Source organism: Procambarus clarkii, chromosome 2 (assembly GCF_040958095.1).
Source record: "Procambarus clarkii isolate CNS0578487 chromosome 2, FALCON_Pclarkii_2.0, whole genome shotgun sequence".
Lineage (NCBI taxonomy): Eukaryota > Metazoa > Arthropoda > Malacostraca > Decapoda > Cambaridae > Procambarus > Procambarus clarkii.
In genome coordinates, this window is record NC_091151.1 from 57507340 (window position 1) to 57527638 (window position 20299).

The following is a 20299-nucleotide window of genomic DNA, read 5'->3' on the forward strand; positions in this document are numbered from 1 at the left end:
AAATATTGCTGAATTCGATGATTTTTACTACATGAATAACGTGAAAAAAGTCACTATATTACCATATTTGAGGATTTTAACTTCAAATCATAGAGCGAGGTTTCGTATTATTTAGATCCAAGAAAAGACATATGACAATGTAGTTTCAAATACAAATGATAAAAATCAATGTGTTTTCATTAGAATTAACTAAAATGTTCCAGATTTTCCGTTTATATTACCGATGGAAGATGTACACGTAAAACCGCTCTAATCCGGCTGAAACGTCGATATATGCAATAAAAACAGAACTTCTCCCCTTTCCAATATCTTACTCAGTATTTTAACGAGAAACAAATAGTTGATTGAAAATTAAGTGTTTAAGGTTAATTTCTAATCAATTATGTGTTTGCATAATTTTTATCGTTTTTTTAATGAATTAAGAGCAATAAACTGAAAGTTCACAAAAACGTGGAAAAACAGCAAAATATTGCCTAATTCGATGATATTTTGCTTATATCACATAAAGGAAAAGGGGATGATAAACGTCAAAATATTGCTGAATTCGATGATTTTTACTACATGAATAACGTGAAAAAAGTCACTATATTACCATATTTGAGGATTTTAACTTCAAATCATAGAGCGAGGTTTCGTATTATTTAGATCCAAGAAAAGACATATGACAATGTAGTTTCAAATACAAATGATAAAAATCAATGTGTTTTCATTAGAATTAACTAAAATGTTCCTGATTTTCCGTTTATATTACCGATGGAAGATGTACACGTAAAACCGCTCTAATCCGGCTGAAACGTCGATATATGCAATAAAAACAGAACTTCTCCCCTTTCCAATATCTTACTCAGTATTTTAACGAGAAACAAATAGTTGATTGAAAATTAAGTTTTTAAGGTTAATTTCTAATCAATTATGTGTTTGCATAATTTTTATCGTATTTTTAATGAATTAAGAGCAATAAACTGAAAGTTCACAAAAACGTGGAAAAACAGCAAAATATTGCCTAATTCGATGATATTTTGTTTATATCACATAAAGGAAAAGGGGATGATAAACGTCAAAATATTGCTGAATTCGATGATTTTTAGTACGAAACAAAATGCAAGAAAACTTGCTTAAAATGCAATTTTATGCGAAAATCTGAGATTTGAAGGCCAAAGCACATATCGTGATACTACATGAAATAGTATCGAAATATTGGTAAAAATGAATATATATACGTAATATCAAACTACATGAAAAACGTGAAAAAAGTCATTATTATACCAAATTTCAGGATTTTAACTTCGAATCATAGAGCGACGTTTCGTATTTTTTAGACCCTAGAAAAGACGTATAAAGATGTTGTTTCAAATACAAATGATAAAAAATCAATGTGTTTTCATTAGAATTAACTAAAATGTTCCTGATTTTCCGTTTATATTACCGATGGAAGATGTACACGTAAAACCGCTCTAATCACCGCTGACACGTCGATATATGCAATAAAAACAGAACTTCTTCCCTTTTTTTATATCTTACTCAGTATTTTAACGAGAAACAAATAGTTGATTGAAAATGAAGTGTTTAAGGTTAATTTCTAATCAATTATGTGTTTGCATCATTTATATCGTATATTTATTGAATTAATAGCAATAAACTGAAAATTCACAAAAACGTGGAAAAACGGCAAAATATTGCCTAATTCGATGATATTTTGTTTAAATCACATAAAGGAAAAAGGGATGATAAAGGTCAAAATACTGCTAAATTCGATGATTTTTAGTACAAAAGAAAATGCAAGAAAACTTGCTTAAAAATGCAAAATTTGAAAATTCTGAGATTTGAAGGCCAAATCACATATCGTGATACTACATGAAATAGTATCGAAATATTGGTAAAACGAATATATATACGGAAAATCAAACTACATGAATAACGTGAAAAAAGTCACTATATTACCATATTTGAGGATTTTAACTTCAAATCATAGAGCGAGGTTTCGTATTATTTAGATCCAAGGAAAGACATATGACAATGTTGTTTCAAATACAAATGATAAAAATCAATCTGTTTTCATTAGAATTAACTAAAATGTTCCTGATTTTCCGTTTATATTTCCGATGGAAAATGTACACGTAAACCCGCTCTAATCCGGCTGAAACTTTGATATAAGCAATAAAAACAGAACTTCTCCCCTTTCCAATATCTTACTCAGCATTTTAACGAGAAACAAATAGTTGATTGAAAATAAAGTGTTTAAGGTTAATTTCTAATCAATTATGTGTTTGCATTATTTTTATCGTATGTTTAATGAATTAATAACAATAAACTAAAAATTCACAAAAACGTGGAAAAACAGCAAAATATTGCCTAATACGATGATATTTTGTTTATATCACATAAAGGAAAAGGGGATGATAAACGTCAAAATATTGCTGAATTCGATGATTTTTACTACATGAATAACGTGAAAAAAGTCACTATATTACCATATTTGAGGATTTTAACTTCAAATCATAGAGCGAGGTTTCGTATTATTTAGATCCAAGAAAAGACATATGACAATGTTGTTTCAAATACAAATGATAAAAATCAATGTGTTTTCATTAGAATTAACTAAAATGTTCCTGATTTTCCGTTTATATTACCGATGGAAGATGTACACGTAAAACGGCTCTAATCCGGATGAAACGTCGATATATGCAATAAAAACTGAACTTCTCCCCTTTTCAATATCTTACTCAGTATTTTAACGAGAAACAAATAGATGATTGAAAATGAAGTATTTAAGGTTATTTTCTGATCAATTATGTGTTTGCATAATTTTTATCGTATATTTAATGAATTAATAACAATATACTGAAAATTCACAAAAACGTAGAAAAACGGCAAAATATTGCCTAATTCGATGATATTTTGTTTAAATCACATAAAGGAAAAGGGGATGATAAAGATCAAAATATTGCTAATTTCGATGATTTTTAGTACAAAAGAAAATGCAAGAAAACTTGCTTAAAAATGCAAAATTTGAAAATTCTGAGATTTGAAGGCCAAATCACATATCGTGAGAAAACATCAAGTAGTATCGAAATATTGGTAAAAACGAATATATATACGTAAAATCAAATTACATGAATAACGTGAAAAAGTCACTATATTACCATATTTGAGGATTTTAAATTCAAATCATAGAGCGAGGTTTCGTATTATTTAGATCCAAGAAAAGACATATGACAATGTTGTTTCAAATACAAATGACAAAAATCAATGTGTTTTCATTAGAATTAACTAAAATGTTCCTGATATTCCGTTTATATTACCGATGGAAGATATACACGTAAAACCGCACTAATCTGGCTGAAACGTCGATATATGCAATAAAAACAGAACTTCTCCTCTTTTCAATATCTTACTCAGTATTTTAACGAGAAACAAATAGTTGATTGAAAATTAAGTTTTTAAGGTTAATTTCTAATCAATTATGTGTTTGCATAATTTTTATCGTATTTTTAATGAATAAAGAGCAATTAACTGAAAGTTCACAAAAACGTTGAAAAACAGCAAAATATTGCCTAATTCGATGATATTTTGTTTAAATCACATAAAGGAAAAGGGGATGATAAACGTCAAAATATTGCTGAATTCGATGATTTTTAGTAAGAAACAAAATGCAAGAAAACTTGCTTAAAAAGCAATTTTATGCGAAAATCTGAGATTTGAAGGCCAAAGCACATATCGTGATACTACATGAAATAGTATCGAAATATTGGTAAAAATAAATATATACGTAATATCAAACTACATGAAAAACATGAAAAAGTCATTATTATACCAAATTTTAGGATTTTAACTTCGAATCATAGAGCGACGTTTCGTATTTTTTAGACCCTAGAAAAGACGTATAAAGATGTTGCTTCCAATACAAATGATAAAAATCAATGTGTTTTCATTAGAATTAACTAAAATGTTCCTGATTTTCCGTTTATATTACCGATGGAAGATGTACACGTAAAACGGCTCTAATCCGGCTGAAACGTCGATATATGCAATAAAAACAGAACTTCTCCCCTTTTCAATATCTTACTCAGTATTTTAACGAGAAACAAATAGATGATTGAAAATGAAGTATTTAAGGTTATTTTCTGATCAATTATGTGTTTGCATAATTTTTATCGTATATTTAATGAATTAATAACAATAAACTGAAAATTCACAAAAACGTAGAAAAACGGCAAAATATTGCCTAATTCGATGATATTTTGTTTAAATCACATAAAGGAAAAGGGGATGATAAAGGTCAAAATATTGCTAAATTCGATGATTTTTAGTACAAAAGAAAATGCAAGAAAACCTGCTTAAAAATGCAAAATTTGAAAATTCTGAGATTTGAAGGCCAAATCACATCGTGAGAAAACATGTAGTATCGAAATATTGGTAAAAACGAATATATATACGTAAAATCAAACTACATGAATAGCGTTAAAAAAGTCACTATATTACCATATTTGAGGATTTTAAATTCAAATCATAGAGCGAGGTTTCGTATTATTTAGATCCAAGAAAAGACATATGACAATGTTGTTTCAAATACAAATGATAAAAATCAATGTGTTTTCATTAGAATTAACTAAAATGTTAATGATTTTCCGTTTATATTACCGATGGAAGATGTACACGTAAAACCTCTCTAATCCGGCTGAAACGTCGATATATGCAATAAAAACAGAACTTCTCCCCTTTCCAATATCTTACTCAGTATTTTAACGAGAAACAAATAGTTGATGGAAAATAAAGTGTTTAAGGTTAATTTCTAATCAATTATGTGTTTGCATCATTTTTATCGTATGTTTAAAGAATTAATAGCAATAAACTGAAAATTCACAAAAACGTGGAAAAACAGCAAAATATTGCCTAATTCGATGATATTTTGTTTATATCACATAAAGGAAAAGGGGATGATAAACGTCAAAATATTGCTGAATTCGATGATTTTTACTACATGAATAACGTGAAAAAAGTCACTATATTACCATATTTGAGGATTTTAACTTCAAATCATAGAGCGAGGTTTCGTATTATTTAGATCCAAGAAAAGACATATGACAATGTTGTTTCAAATACAAATGATCAATGTGTTTTCATTAGAATTAACTAAAATGTTCCTGATTTTCCGTTTATATTACCGATGGAAGATGTACACGTAAAACCGCTCTAATCCGGCTGAAACGTTGATATATGCAATAAAAACAGAACTTCTCCCCTTTCCAATATCTTACTCAGTATTTTAACGAGAAACAAATAGTTGATTGAAAATTAAGTTAAGGTTAATTTCTAATCAATTATGTGTTTGCATAATTTTTATCGTATTTTTAATGAATTAAGAGCAATAAACTGAAAGTTCACAAAAACGTGGAAAAACAGCAAAATATTGCCTAATTCGATGATATTTTGTTTATATCACATAAAGGAAAAGGGGGATGATAAACGTCAAAATATTGCTGAATTCGATGATTTTTAGTACGAAACAAAATGCAAGAAAACTTGCTTAAAATGCAATTTTATGCGAAAATCTGAGATTTGAAGGCCAAAGCACATATCGTGATACTACATGAAATAGTATCGAAATATTGGTAAAAATGAATATATATACGTAATATCAAACTACATGAAAAACGTGAAAAAAGTCATTATTATACCAAATTTGAGGATTTTAACTTCGAATCATAGAGCGACGTTTCGTATTTTTTAGACCCTAGAAAAGACGTATAAAGATGTTGTTTCAAATACAAATGATAAAAAATCAATGTGTTTTCATTAGAATTAACTAAAATGTTCCTGATTTTCCGTTTATATTACCGATGGAAGATGTACACGTAAAACCGCTCTAATCACCGCTGAAACGTCGATATATGCAATAAAAACAGAACTTCTCTCCTTTTTAATATCTTACTCAGTATTTTCACGAGAAACAAATAGTTGATTGAAAATGAAGTGTTTAAGGTTAATTTCTAATCAATTATGTGTTTGCATCATTTATATCGTATATTTATTGAATTAATAGCAATAAACTGAAAATTCACAAAAACGTGGAAAAACGGCAAAATATTGCCTAATTCGATGATATTTTGTTTAAATCACATAAAGGAAAAGGGGATGATAAAGGTCAAAATACTGCTAAATTCGATGATTTTTAGTACAAAAGAAAATGCAAGAAAACTTGCTTAAAAATGCAAAATTTGAAAATTCTGAGATTTGAAGGCCAAATCACATATCGTGATACTACATGAAATAGTATCGAAATATTGGTAAAAACGAATATATATACGGAAAATCAAACTACATGAATAACGTGAAAAAAGTCACTATATTACCATATTTGAGGATTTTAACTTCAAATCATAGAGCGAGGTTTCGTATTATTTAGATCCAAGGAAAGACATATGACAATGTTGTTTCAAATACAAATGATAAAAATCAATCTGTTTTCATTAGAATTAACAAAAATGTTCCTGATTTTCCGTTTATATTTCCGATGGAAAATGTACACGTAAACCCGCTCTAATCCGGCTGAAACTTTGATATAAGCAATAAAAACAGAACTTCTCCCCTTTCCAATATCTTACTCAGCATTTTAACGAGAAACAAATAGTTGATTGAAAAAAAAGTGTTTAAGGTTAATTTCTAATCAATTATGTGTTTGCATCATTTTTATCGTATGTTTAATGAATTAATAGCAATAAACTGAAAATTCACAAAAACGTGGAAAAACAGCAAAATATTGCCTAATACGATTATATTTTGTTTATATCACATAAAGGAAAAGGGGATGATAAACGTCAAAATATTGCTGAATTCGATGATTTTTACTACATGAATAACGTGAAAAAAGTCACTATATTACCATATTTGAGGATTTTAACTTCAAATCATAGAGCGAGGTTTCGTATTATTTAGATCCAAGAAAAGACATATGACAATGTTGTTTCAAATACAAATGATAAAAAATCAATGTGTTTTCATTAGAATTAACAAAAATGTTCCTGATTTTCCGTTTATATTACCGATGGAAGATGTCCACGTAAAACCGCTCTAATCCTGCTGAAACGTCGATATATGCAATAAAACAGAACTTCTCCCTTTTCCAATATCTTACTCAGTATTTTAACGAGAAACAAATAGTTGATTGAAAAATAAGTGTTTAAGGTTAATTTCTAATCAATTATGTGTTTGCATCATTTTTATCGTATATTTAATGAATTAATAGCAATAAACTGAAAGTTCACAAAAACGTGGAAAAACAGCAAAATATTGCCTAATTCGATGATATTTTGTTTATATCACATAAAGGAAAAGGGGATGATAAACGTCAAAAAATATTGCTGAATTCGATGATTTTTAGTACGAAACAAAATGCAAGAAAACTTGCTTAAAATGCAATTTTATGCGAAAATCTGAGATTTGAAGGCCAAAGCACATATCGTGATACTACATGAAATAGTATCGAAATATTGGTAAAAATGAATATATATACGTAATATCAAACTACATGAAAAACGTGAAAAAGTCATTATTATACCAAATTTGAGGATTTTTACTTCGAATCATAGAGCGACGTTTCGTATTCTTTAGACCCTAGAAAAGACGTATAAAGATGTTGCTTCCAATTCAAATGATAAAAATCAATGTGTTTTCATTAGAATTATCTAAAATGTTCCTGATTTTCCGTTTATATTACCGATGGAAGATGTTACGTAAAACGGCTCTAATCCGGCTGAAACGTCGATATATGCAATAAAAACAAAACTTCTCCCCTTTCCAATATTTTACTCAGTGTTTTAACGAGAAACAAGTAGTTGATTGAAAACGAAGTGTTTAAGGTTAATTTCTGATCAATTATGTGTTTGCATCATTTTTATCGTATATTTAATGAATTAATAACAAAATTTTCTAAATTAATTAACTAAAATGTTCCTGATTTTTCGTTTATATTACCGATGGAAGATGTACACTTAAAACGGCTCTAATCCGGCTGAAACGTCGGTATATGCAATAAAAACAGAACTTCTCCCCTTTTCAATATCTTACTCAGTATTTTAACGAGAAACAAATAGATGATTGAAAATGAAGTATTTAAGGTTATTTACTGATCAATTATGTGTTTGCATAATTTTTATCGTATATTTAATGAATTAATAGCAATAAACTGAAAATTCACAAAAACGTGGAAAAACGGCAAAATATTGCCTAATTCGATGATATTTTGTTTAAATCACATAAAGGAAAAAGGGATGATAAAGGTCAAAATACTGCTAAATTCGATGATTTTTAGTACAAAAGAAAATGCAAGAAAACTTGCTTAAAAATGCAAAATTTGAAAATTCTGAGATTTGAAGGCCAAATCACATATCGTGATACTACATGAAATAGTATCGAAATATTGGTAAAAACGAATATATATACGGAAAATCAAACTACATGAATAACGTGAAAAAAGTCACTATATTACATATTTGAGGATTTTAACTTCAAATCATAGAGCGAGGTTTCGTATTATTTAGATCCAAGGAAAGACATATGACAATGTTGTTTCAAATACAAATGATAAAAATCAATCTGTTTTCATTAGAATTAACTAAAATGTTCCTGATTTTCCGTTTATATTTCCGATGGAAAATGTACACGTAAACCCGCTCTAATCCGGCTGAAACTTTGATATAAGCAATAAAAACAGAACTTCTCCCCTTTCCAATATCTTACTCAGCATTTTAACGACAAACAAATAGTTGATTGAAAATAAAGTGTTTAAGGTTAATTTCTAATCAATTATGTGTTTGCATCATTTTTATCGTATGTTTAATGAATTAATAACAATAAACTAAAAATTCACAAAAACGTGGAAAAACAGCAAAATATTGCCTAATACGATGATATTTTGTTTATATCACATAAAGGAAAAGGGGATGATAAACGTCAAAATATTGCTGAATTCGATGATTTTTACTACATGAATAACGTGAAAAAAGTCACTATATTACCATATTTGAGGATTTTAACTTCAAATCATAGAGCGAGGTTTCGTATTATTTAGATCCAAGAAAAGACATATGACAATGTTGTTTCAAATAAAAATGATAAAAATCAATGTGTTTTCATTAGAATTAACTAAAATGTTCCTGATTTTCCGTTTATATTACCGATGGAAGATTTACACGTAAAACGGCTCTAATCCGGATGAAACGTCGATATATGCAATAAAAACTGAACTTCTCCCCTTTTCAATATCTTACTCAGTATTTTAACGAGAAACAAATAGATGATTGAAAATGAAGTATTTAAGGTTATTTTCTGATCAATTATGTGTTTGCATAATTTTTATCGTATATTTAATGAATTAATAACAATATACTGAAAATTCACAAAAACGTAGAAAAACGGCAAAATATTGCCTAATTCGATGATATTTTGTTTAAATCACATAAAGGAAAAGGGGATGATAAAGATCAAAATATTGCTAATTTCGATGATTTTTAGTACAAAAGAAAATGCAAGAAAACTTGCTTAAAAATGCAAAATTTGAAAATTCTGAGATTTGAAGGCCAAATCACATATCGTGAGAAAACATCAAGTAGTATCGAAATATTGGTAAAAACGAATATATATATACGTAAAATCAAACTACATGAATAACGTAAAAAAAGTAACTATATTACCATATTTGAGGATTTTAACTTCAAATCATAGAGCGAGGTTTCGTATTATTTAGATCCAAGAAAAGACATATGACAATGTTGTTTCAAATACAAATGATAAAAATCAATGTGTTTTCATTAGAATTAACTAAAATGTTCCTGATTTTCCGTTTATATTACCGATGGAAGATGTACACGTAAAACCGCTCTAATCCGGCTGAAACGTCGATATATGCAATAAAAACAGAACTTCTCCCCTTTCCAATATCTTACTCAGTATTTTAACGAGAAACAAATAGTTGATTGAAAATTAAGTTTTTAAGGTTAATTTCTAATCAATTATGTGTTTGCATAATTTTTATCGTATTTTTAATGAATTAAGAGCAATAAGCTGAAAGTTCACAAAAACGTGGAAAAACAGCAAAATATTGCCTAATTCGATGATATTTTGTTTATATCACATAAAGGAAAAGGGGATGATAAACGTCAAAATATTGCTGAATTCGATGATTTTTAGTACGAAACAAAATGCAAGAAAACTTGCTTAAAATGCAATTTTATGCGAAAATCTGAGATTTGAAGGCCAAAGCACATATCGTGATACTACATGAAATAGTATCGAAATATTGGTAAAAATGAATATATACGTAATATCAAACTACATGAAAAACATGAAAAAGTCATTATTATACCAAATTTGGGGATTTTAACTTCGAATCATAGAGCGACGTTTCGTATTTTTTAGACTCTAGAAAAGACGTATAAAGATGTTGCTTCCAATACAAATGATAAAAATCAATGTGTTTTCATTAGAATTAACTAAAATGTTCCTGATTTTCCGTTTATATTACCGATGGAAGATGTACACGTAAAACGGCTCTAATCCGGCTGAAACGTCGATATATGCAATAAAAACAGAACTTCTCCCCTTTTCAATATCTTACTCAGTATTTTAACGAGAAACAAATAGATGATTGAAAATGAAGTATTTAAGGTTATTTTCTGATCAATTATGTGTTTGCATAATTTTTATCGTATATTTAATGAATTAATAACAATAAACTGAAAATTCACAAAAACGTGGAACAACGGCAAAATATTGCCTAATTCGATTATATTTTGTTTAAATCACATAAAGGAAAAGGGGATGATAAAGGTCAAAATATTGCTAAATTCGATGATTTTTAGTACAAAAGAAAATGCAAGAAAACTTGCTTAAAAATGGAAAATTTGAACATTCTGAGATTTGAAGGCCAAATCACATATCGTGAGAAAACTTGAAGTAGTATCGAAATATTGGTAAAAGTAAGTAAGTAATTATCAAAAGAAGGCACCAAACCGGGAAGGCTATGTAGCACCATCAAATACGCAAAATAATCAGAGGGCGCTAAATATCACCAAGGATGCCAATACGAGAACAAAAACGCATAAGGCGAACGATATCAAAAGTATCCGAGTCACCAAGAATTCTATCGAGGGACAAGTGACCGCGAGGGGCGGTCGGAAAGCAAGACACACGCTCGTCCTGGAAGTCAGGACATTCAAGAAGGACATGCACGACCGTAAGAGGGACAATGCAACTAGGACAATAAGGAGCAGGGCGGCGCTCCATCAAGTGACCATGGGTTAAGCGAGTATGGCCAATACGCAACCTCGCCAGAGCTGTTTCCCTCCGCCGGTTACGGTGGAAGGAGGACGGCCACGAGGAAACACAACATTTAAGAGTACGTAGCTTGTTACCAGTAACAGACAACCAAGAAGCCTGCCAACGGGTAAGGACTGAGGAATGGATAACCGGGTAAAAGTCGGAATACGGAATGCCTTTGCGAGAGATGGGACAAGAGCGGACAGCTTCCTTGGCAGCAGCATCCGCACGCTCATTTAAAGACACACCAATACGGCTGGGAACCCAACAAAACGCAACCGACTTAAATTTACTGTGAACGAGAAACAGCCAATGCTGGATCTCGACAACTACTGGATGAACCGGATTAAAGGACCCGAGAGCCATGAGGGCACTACGAGAGTCAACAACAACCACAAAGGAAGACTGACAACGAGAAAGCAGGAGACGAAGAGCATAGAGAATAGCATAAAGTTCCGCTGTAAAGATGCTAGTCTCCGGAGGCAAGCGACACATATAAGTGCGATCAGGAAAAACAACAGAGTAGCCAACACCGTCCGCTGACTTAGACCCATCGGTGAAGACAGAAACGGAGCGGGAGTGAGAAGAAAAGTGCTCGAGGAAAAGGCGTTTGAGAACCGTAGGAGGGGTAAAAGCTTTAGTGATACGGGTCAAGGATGTACAAAACCGCGGAAGAGGGACCCTCCACGGGGGCAAAGAAGGAACAACACGAGGAGAAACATCAGAAATACGAACGGAAAGAGAATCCTGTAGGCGAGATAACCGGAGAGAAAGAGGGAGGTGGTGAAGAGGAACAGGAACCGCAGGAGGGGTAAAAGTTAAAGCACGACAGAGGCGAGAGGAAGGATGTTGTAAGGACCGCGCAAGATAGCGAAGACAGTAGCGATCACGGCGGTCCTGGAGAGACAGGAAGCCAGTGTCAACATACAAGCTAAGGATGGGAGTCGAACGAAAGGCACCAGAACTGAGACGCAACCCAGTATGGTGCAAAGCATCAAGACGGCGAAGAGTAGAAGGAGAAGCAGACGAGTAAGCAGGGCAACCATAATCGAGCTTAGACAGGACGAGAGAGGAATGTAAAGCAAGGAGAGTGCGCCTATCTGCCCCCCAAGAAGTATGGGACAAGACCCGAAGGAGGGTAAGGGCCTTAGAGCACTCAACACGGAGGTAAGAGATATGGGGAGACCAAGACAAACGAGTGTCAAGGAATAACCCCAAAAGCTTCGCGGAATCTTTGTATTCAAGGGGATGACCATAAAGTGACAAAGAGGGACGAAGAACAACCCGTTTCCGCGTAAAAGTCATGGCACAAGTCTTAGAAGTAGAGAACTTGAAGCCATGACCTGTGGCCCAAGACGACACGGCATCAATGGCAAGTTGAAGCCGGCGTTGAAGGAGAGGCGAATCATCACCCTGACAACAAAGGGTAAGATCATCGACATATAGAGCGGAGAAGACACCAGAAGGAAGAGAGGAAAGAAGACCATTGAGGGCAACCAGAAAAAGAGTAGTGCTCAGAACACTACCCTGGGGCACACCTTCGTATTGCTGAAAAGAGGGAGAGAGAGCGGTACCAAGGCGCACCCGAAAGGAACGACGAGAGAGGAAGCTGCGGAGAAAGAGAGGGAGATGACCACGAAGGCCAAAAGAATGAAGTTGAGATAGGATATGATAACGCCAAGTGGTGTCATAAGCCTTTTCTAGGTCAAAAAGGACGGCAACAACGGAGGTCTTCGCAGCAAAAGCAGTACGAATATAGACCTCCAAGTTCACCAGGACATCTGTCGTGCTGCGGCACTTGCGGAAACCAAATTGAGAAGGGGAGAGGAGGCGATGGCGTTCCAGGAACCACATCAGACGAACGTTAACCATACGTTCAAAGAGTTTGCAGACACAACTTGTGAGAGCAATAGGGCGAAAGTCCTTAGGGGAAGTACCCAGAGACCCCGGTTTGCGAACAGGGAGGACAACGGCATCGAGCCAGTCCTCAGGGACTGACGACGACTCCCAGATCCGATTATACAGACTCAGTAAATACTGAGACGTGCTCGGAGGGAGATGGCGAAGCATCTCATAATGAATACCATCGGAGCCCGCCGCCGTAGAACCGCAGAGGGCCAGGGCAGAACGAAGTTCAGAGAGAGAGAAGGGATCATTATAGGGAAGCTGAAGATGAGTGCAGAAATCTAAAGGACGAGACTCAAGGACAGGTTTACGAAGAAGGAAAGATTGGGGAAGATGAAGACCAGAGCTAACAGAAGAAAAGTGGGAACCCAGTTCGGAAGCGACCTGCAACGGGTCCGCCACAAGAGTATCATGGAGGTGAAGGACCGGTGAAACATCGGGAACGAACTTACCCGCTATCTTGCGGATACGCTTCCAGATCTGGGCCAGAGGGGTTTCGGACGTAATTGTTGAGACATAAGATGCCCAACATTCACGTTTAGCCGTACGGATGGCCCTACGGGCCACCGCACTCGCTTTCCGAAAGAAAAGAAAAGAATCGGTCGTCTGCCTACGGCGGTGCCTCTTCCAGGCTGCACGCTTACAGCGGACAGCCCGAGCACAGTCCGCATTCCACCAGGGAACGCACTTCCGTGGACCCCGAGAGGAAGAGCGAGGAATAGAGCGGAGGGCAGCGTTGGAGACAGTGTCATGAAAAAGGAGGAGAGCGCGAGAGAGGGGCAGAAGGGAGAGGTCAGAGAGAGTAGCACTGAGGGAAAATAGGGTCCAGTCCGCCTTAGCAAACTGCCACCTAGGGAAAGAGAGGGAAGGGCGAAAAGAGAAAAAGGAAACAAGGATGGGGAAATGATCACTTCCATGGAGGTCATCAAGAACCTGCCACGTGAAGTCTAAGTAAAGAGAAGAAGAGCAGAGAGAAAGATCAAGACAAGAAAGGGTGCGAGTTCGAGAGTCCAAATGAGTGGGCTCACCAGAATTCAGAAGAGACAGGGAAGAAGAGAGGAGAAACGGCTCAAGGAGGCGACCCCGGGTATTCGTCAGAACGTCACCCCAAAGAGAATGACGACAATTGAAGTCACCCAGCAGGAGCACAGGCCCCGGCAAGGAGTCTAGGAGGTGTTTCAAATCAGGAAGAGAGAGCGGGACACTCGGGGGGAGATAAATGGAACAAACTGTGTACCATTTCCCCACAAAGATACGAGCAGCAGAACAATGGAGAGGCGAAGGAAAAAGTAAAGGAACAAAGGGAACATCAGCCCGAATCAAGAGAGCAGAAGAATTAGAAGCCCCAGCAATGGCTGGGGGGGGAGGGGAGAGAAAGGAATAGCCACGAAAACGACCAGGACGAGCACCAAGCATTGGCTCCTGGAGACAGATACAAAGGGGCGAAAACCGCGAAATCAGAAGTTGGAGTTCGAGGAAATTGGCGTAATAACCTCGAACGTTCCATTGAAGAATGGACAACGACGAGAAGAGAAAGGACAAAAACAGAGAACAAGGAAGAAACAAAGGCGAAAGAGCAACAGAGCACGTTAAAGAATATCAGGGTCGGGATCAGGGTCAGCAAAGTCAGGGTTAGGGGGCATGGGTAAACTGAGCAAAGACGGAGGAAAGGAAACGGGAGAACAGATCAGAGGTGGGCGGGCAGGGTCCGGAGGAGGAAGAGGAGGAGACAACGGAGAGGAGCAGTCAAGGACAGCAGCAGGAAGAGGGGGAGTAGAAAGAGGGGAGCGCACCCCAGCAAGAGCAGCAACCGAAAGGGAAGCAGGGGCCAAAGAAACCTCCATAGCAGGAACAGGGGGCGCAAGCACTGAAACGGGAGGGGAAGGAGCAACAGAGCCAGAAGGAGGAGCTGAGGAAGAAAGCGAAGCCTTCTTACCCGCCGGGGAAGAGGAAGGATTGGAGCCAGGCTTACGCTTCTGACTTAAAGAGACCGGTGTCCCAGCAACTACGTACCGGGCAACGGATTCCAGTGTCTCAACAGGAGAAGCCGAACGAGAGCACACACGACGGCCGTTAGGAGAGCGATGGACATCCGCCCGCACCGACAGGCGGTGGGGAGAGCCGATAGATGGAGGAAGAGGATGGGAAGGAGGATCGGAGGGGGACGAGGAAGAAGACACAGAAGACACGACAGACCGGGTAGAAGGAAGGGGAACCCCAGACAGAGGACCAGGAGGAGGATCCTTCGGGAGAGAACCCAAAGGGACAGAGGAGGGGGCAGTGGGCGCATCAGGGTCCAAGGCCCGGAAACGGTTGTGAGTCTGAGGAAGGCGGGAAGGACGAGGAGAGGAAGAGCGCAACACGCGAGCATAAGAGATATTAGCATAAGGCGGGAGCCGGCGAACCTGGCGCCTCGCCTCAGGAAAAGATAAACGCTCCCGGTGCTTCAAGTTGAGGACAGCTGCCTCAAGCTTGTAATGGACACACGCACGGGAGAAGGTAGGATGGGCCTCACCGCAGTTGAGGCAACGAGCCTGGGGAGAAGCGCACTCCGACTTAGAGTGACCTTCGCCACCACACAAAGGACAGAGAGAGACAGTCCCGGAGCAGCGGAGGGCACCATGCCCAAACCTCCAGCACTTGTTGCAGAGCCGAGGAGAAGGAATGTACTCCTGGACAGAGCATCTAGCACCAGCAAGAATGACAGAGGGTGGAAGGGTCCTACCATCAAAGGTAATCTTCACAACCCGGAGGGGTTGACGGCGACTACCACGAGGGGGACGAGTAAACGTGTCCACCTGGAGAATAGAATGGCCCTGGGCAGCGAGGATATGTCGAATATCGTCGTGGCAGTCGCGCAGGTCCCGAACACCGGTCGCAACATGGGGCGGGAGCAAAATAGTGCCAACACTGGCATTCAACTGAGCGTTCTTCGAGACCCGAACGGGGGTCTCGCCAAGGCAGGATAAGGCAGCCAAGCGGGAAGCAGCATCCTGAGAAGGAGCAGCAACGACACGTGTACCGAGACGAGTGGGGTTGAAAGTAATGGAGGCATCTACGGAATCAATGAGATGTCGATGGAGGGAGAAATCGTCAGGAGGCGCAGAATCAAGAGGGAGGAGATCAAAATATTTGGCCCACGAAGCGGGACCAAACAAGGCTTGATAGGTAGCAGAACTGGAAGGAATCGAGCGAGGGCGGCCGTGACGAGGACGGCGGTGAGAACCCCCAGAGAGAGAGAGGGGTTAAAAGGTGCAGTAGTTATAACCAGAGAAGGAGCCGCGCCAGGGGACGAGGTAGTCACCACTGGGGGCTTGGGGCTCGACCCAACCACAGAGGAGGGAGGGGAGCCAGAGGAAGGAGTCAGAGAGGCCAAAGGAGGAGCAAGGTCGGGGCCCAATGCAGCGGAGGCTACAGAGCCCGGTCTTCCAATACGGACCGACTCGGGGGCTTGGTCGCCCACCCCACGAGCCTGAGAAGGTAAACCAGAAGAAGCCGAAGCAGCGGTTATCATCTTGACGAAAGAAGAATTCACTCACGAATGTGCCCCCACACCCACCATGGAGCCACAATTAGAGGCAGGACACCCAACAAGAAGCTATCGCCGATCTTGTCGGGGCCTCCTAGGGGTGCGTCGTGAGTATACGCCCCACAAACGCCACCTTAAGAAACCGACAGTCCGTCGAGATCGGGTTCAGTGACGAAGTGGGGATTGACAATAAAAGGTTCCCCTCGCTCTCGACGTCGGGTACTGCAGTTCTACGGGTGCAAGAGTATGCCTCCTCAAGCACCCGGGCGTCAAAATAGAAGAAGTCCAAGGGAAGAACCAGAACGAGCAAAAGGTCGGCAGGAAACGGCAAGCAGATAGGAGAAGAGGGGGGAGAAAAAAGGAAACAGAAGGAAAAGGAAAAGATGCCCAGCAGAATTGGAGAGGACGGCAGCAGGAGCACAAGGCTAGAAAAGGACAGAGGACTGTCCCAAGGAGCATCACACTCCGGCAGCCGCCCACTAAGCCCCCACACGGCGACAACGAGCTGAGCGGGGAGGGGGGATGTACACGTAAAACGGCTCTAATCCGGCTGAAACGTCGATATATGCAATAAAAACAGAACTTCTCCCCTTTTCAATATCTTACTCAGTATTTTAACGAGAAACAAATAGATGATTGAAAATGAAGTATTTAAGGTTATTTTCTGATCAATTATGTGTTTGCATAATTTTTATCGTATATTTAATGAATTAATAACAATAAACTGAAAATTCACAAAAACGTGGAAAAACGGCAAAATATTGCCTAATTCGATTATATTTTGTTTAAATCACATAAAGGAAAAGGGGATGATAAAGGTCAAAATATTGCTAAATTCGATGATTTTTAGTACAAAAGAAAATGCAAGAAAACTTGCTTAAAATGCAAAATTTGAAAATTCTGAGATTTGAAGGCCAAATCACATATCGTGAGAAAACATGAAGTACTATCGAAATATTGGTAAAAACGAATATATATACGTAAAATCAAACTACATGAATAACGTGAAAAAAGTCACTATATTACCATATTTGAGGATTTTAACTTCAAATCATAGAGCGAGGTTTCGTATTACTTAGATCCAAGAAAAGACATATGACAACGTTGTTTGAAATACAAATGATAAAAATCAATGTGTTTTCATTAGAATTAACTAAAATGTTCCTGATTTTCCGTTTATATTACCGATGGAAGATGTACACGTAAAACCGCTCTAATCCGGCTGAAACGTCGATATATGCAATAAAAACAGAACTTCTTCCCTTTCCAATATCTTACTCAGTATTTTAACGAGAAACAAATAGTTGATTGAAAAATAAGTGTTTAAGGTTAATTTTTAATCAATTATGTGTTTGCATAATTTTTATCGTATTTTTAATGAATTAATAGCAATAAACTGAAAGTTCACAAAAACGTGGAAAAACAACAAAATTTTGCCTTATTCGATGATATTTTGTTTATATCACATAAAGGAAAAGGGGATGATAAACGTCAAAATATTGCTGAATTCGATGATTTTTAGTACGAAACAAAATGCAAGAAAACTTGCTTAAAATGCATTTTTATGCGAAAATCTGAGATTTGAAGGCCAAAGCACATATCGTGATACTACATGAAATAGTATCGAAATATTGGTAAAAATGAATATATATACGTAATATCAAACTACATGAAAAACGTGAAAAAGTCATTATTATACCAAATTTGAGGATTTTAACTTCGAATCATAGAGCGACGTTTCGTATTTTTTAGACCCTAGAAAAGACGTATAAAGATGTTGCTTCCAATACAAATGATTGTTACGGCCCTCTCGGGACGCAACGGGGTCCTTACTCTGATGTTGTTAGAGGAAGATATATGTATCCGTTCCCGAGCCAGTAGTGGCTATCAAGGGATGAGATCCGTGACGCAAGTAACTTAAAGGGAGTAGGGAAAGAAAGCTAAGAACTTAATATTATATAATGTCCGTCACCAATAAATAATATATAAAACGGTTACACAAGGGGGGGGGGGGTATTAACACTATACAAGGGGATTAATCCATAATCGTGGTCTTCTGCTGAAGACGCTGGTGCCACACCACTTGGTGCTTTCTTCGTGGCCTCACGACGTGTCCTCTGAGAATGCCGAGCCTACCCGGGCCACAGGTCAGCCAAAACGCAGGTCCACTGGGGGCACCGTCGTGGAGGCCGTCAACCACACGTCCAGCTGGTCTGCTGGCAGGTACTGAGCCACCAAGGCTGGAACGGCCACTCCACGAACGATATAAGGGGTACGCCCTAGACAGGAGTCTCGTGTGATATCACACGTCACCCTCCTGTCCTCAATACCCCAGTGGATGATCGTCTCCAACAGTCGGTCCCGGGAAAATCCTTTCACTGCCACTCCACTGGCAGGCTAACACACCACAGTGTTCTTCCGGGGGGACGACGTCACAACAGCTGCAGCAAACTTCACAGTATGGAGACTGGCTGCCTCGGGTAGACTGACTCGACTCCCATCACAGTAGTCCCAGGTCGGCTCTGTAAGCAGACACGTCATCAATAACCGGGACACTAATACTTACGGGCTCGGGCACAAACACCTGACGTATCCAGTCCATAGATGGCGCTGTCGTCGGAGCACCACCTCACCAGAGGTCAGGAGCGGCGGTGTTGAGCGCGGAACCAGACTGGAAACTGGTCCTCGAGGCCAGTACACGCTGTCCTCACCAGGTGTCGTCGTCCGTTTGGCGGGGGTTTCGGGAGCTGACCCACAGATGGCGTGGTTGTCACTGCTCCTTGCTCGGACGCTGGATCCGGGTTCGTAACAATGATAAAAATCAATGTGTTTTCATTAGAATTAACTAAAATGTTCCTGATTTTCCGTTTATATTACCGATGGATGATGTACACGTAAAACGGCTCTAATCCGGCTGAAACGTCGATATATGCAATAAAAACAGAACTTCTCCCCTTTTCAGTATCTTACTCAGTATTTTAACGAGAAACAAATAGATGATTGAAAATGAAGTATTTAAGGTTATTTTCTGATCAATTATGTGTTTGCATAATTTTTATCGTATATTTAATGAATTAATAACAATAAACTGAAAATTCACAAAAACGTGGAAAAACGGCAAAATATTGCCTAATTCGATGATATTTTGTTAAAATCACATAAAGGAAAAAGGGATGATAAAGATCAAAATATTGCTAAATTCGATGATTTTTAGTACAAAAGAAAATGCAAGAAAACTTGCTTAAAATGCAAAATTTGAAAATTCTGAGATTTGAAGGCCAAATCACATATCGTGAGAAAACATGAAGTAGTATAGAAATATTGGTAAAAACGAATATATATACGTAAAATCAAACTACATGAATAACGTGAAAAAAGTCACTACATTACCATATTTGAGGATTTTATCTTCAAATCATAGAGCGAGGTTTCGTATTATTTAGATCCAAGAAAAGACATATGACAATGTTGTTTCAAATACAAATGATAAAAATCAATCTGTTTTCATTAGAATTAACTAAAATGTTCCTGATTTTCCGTTTATATTAC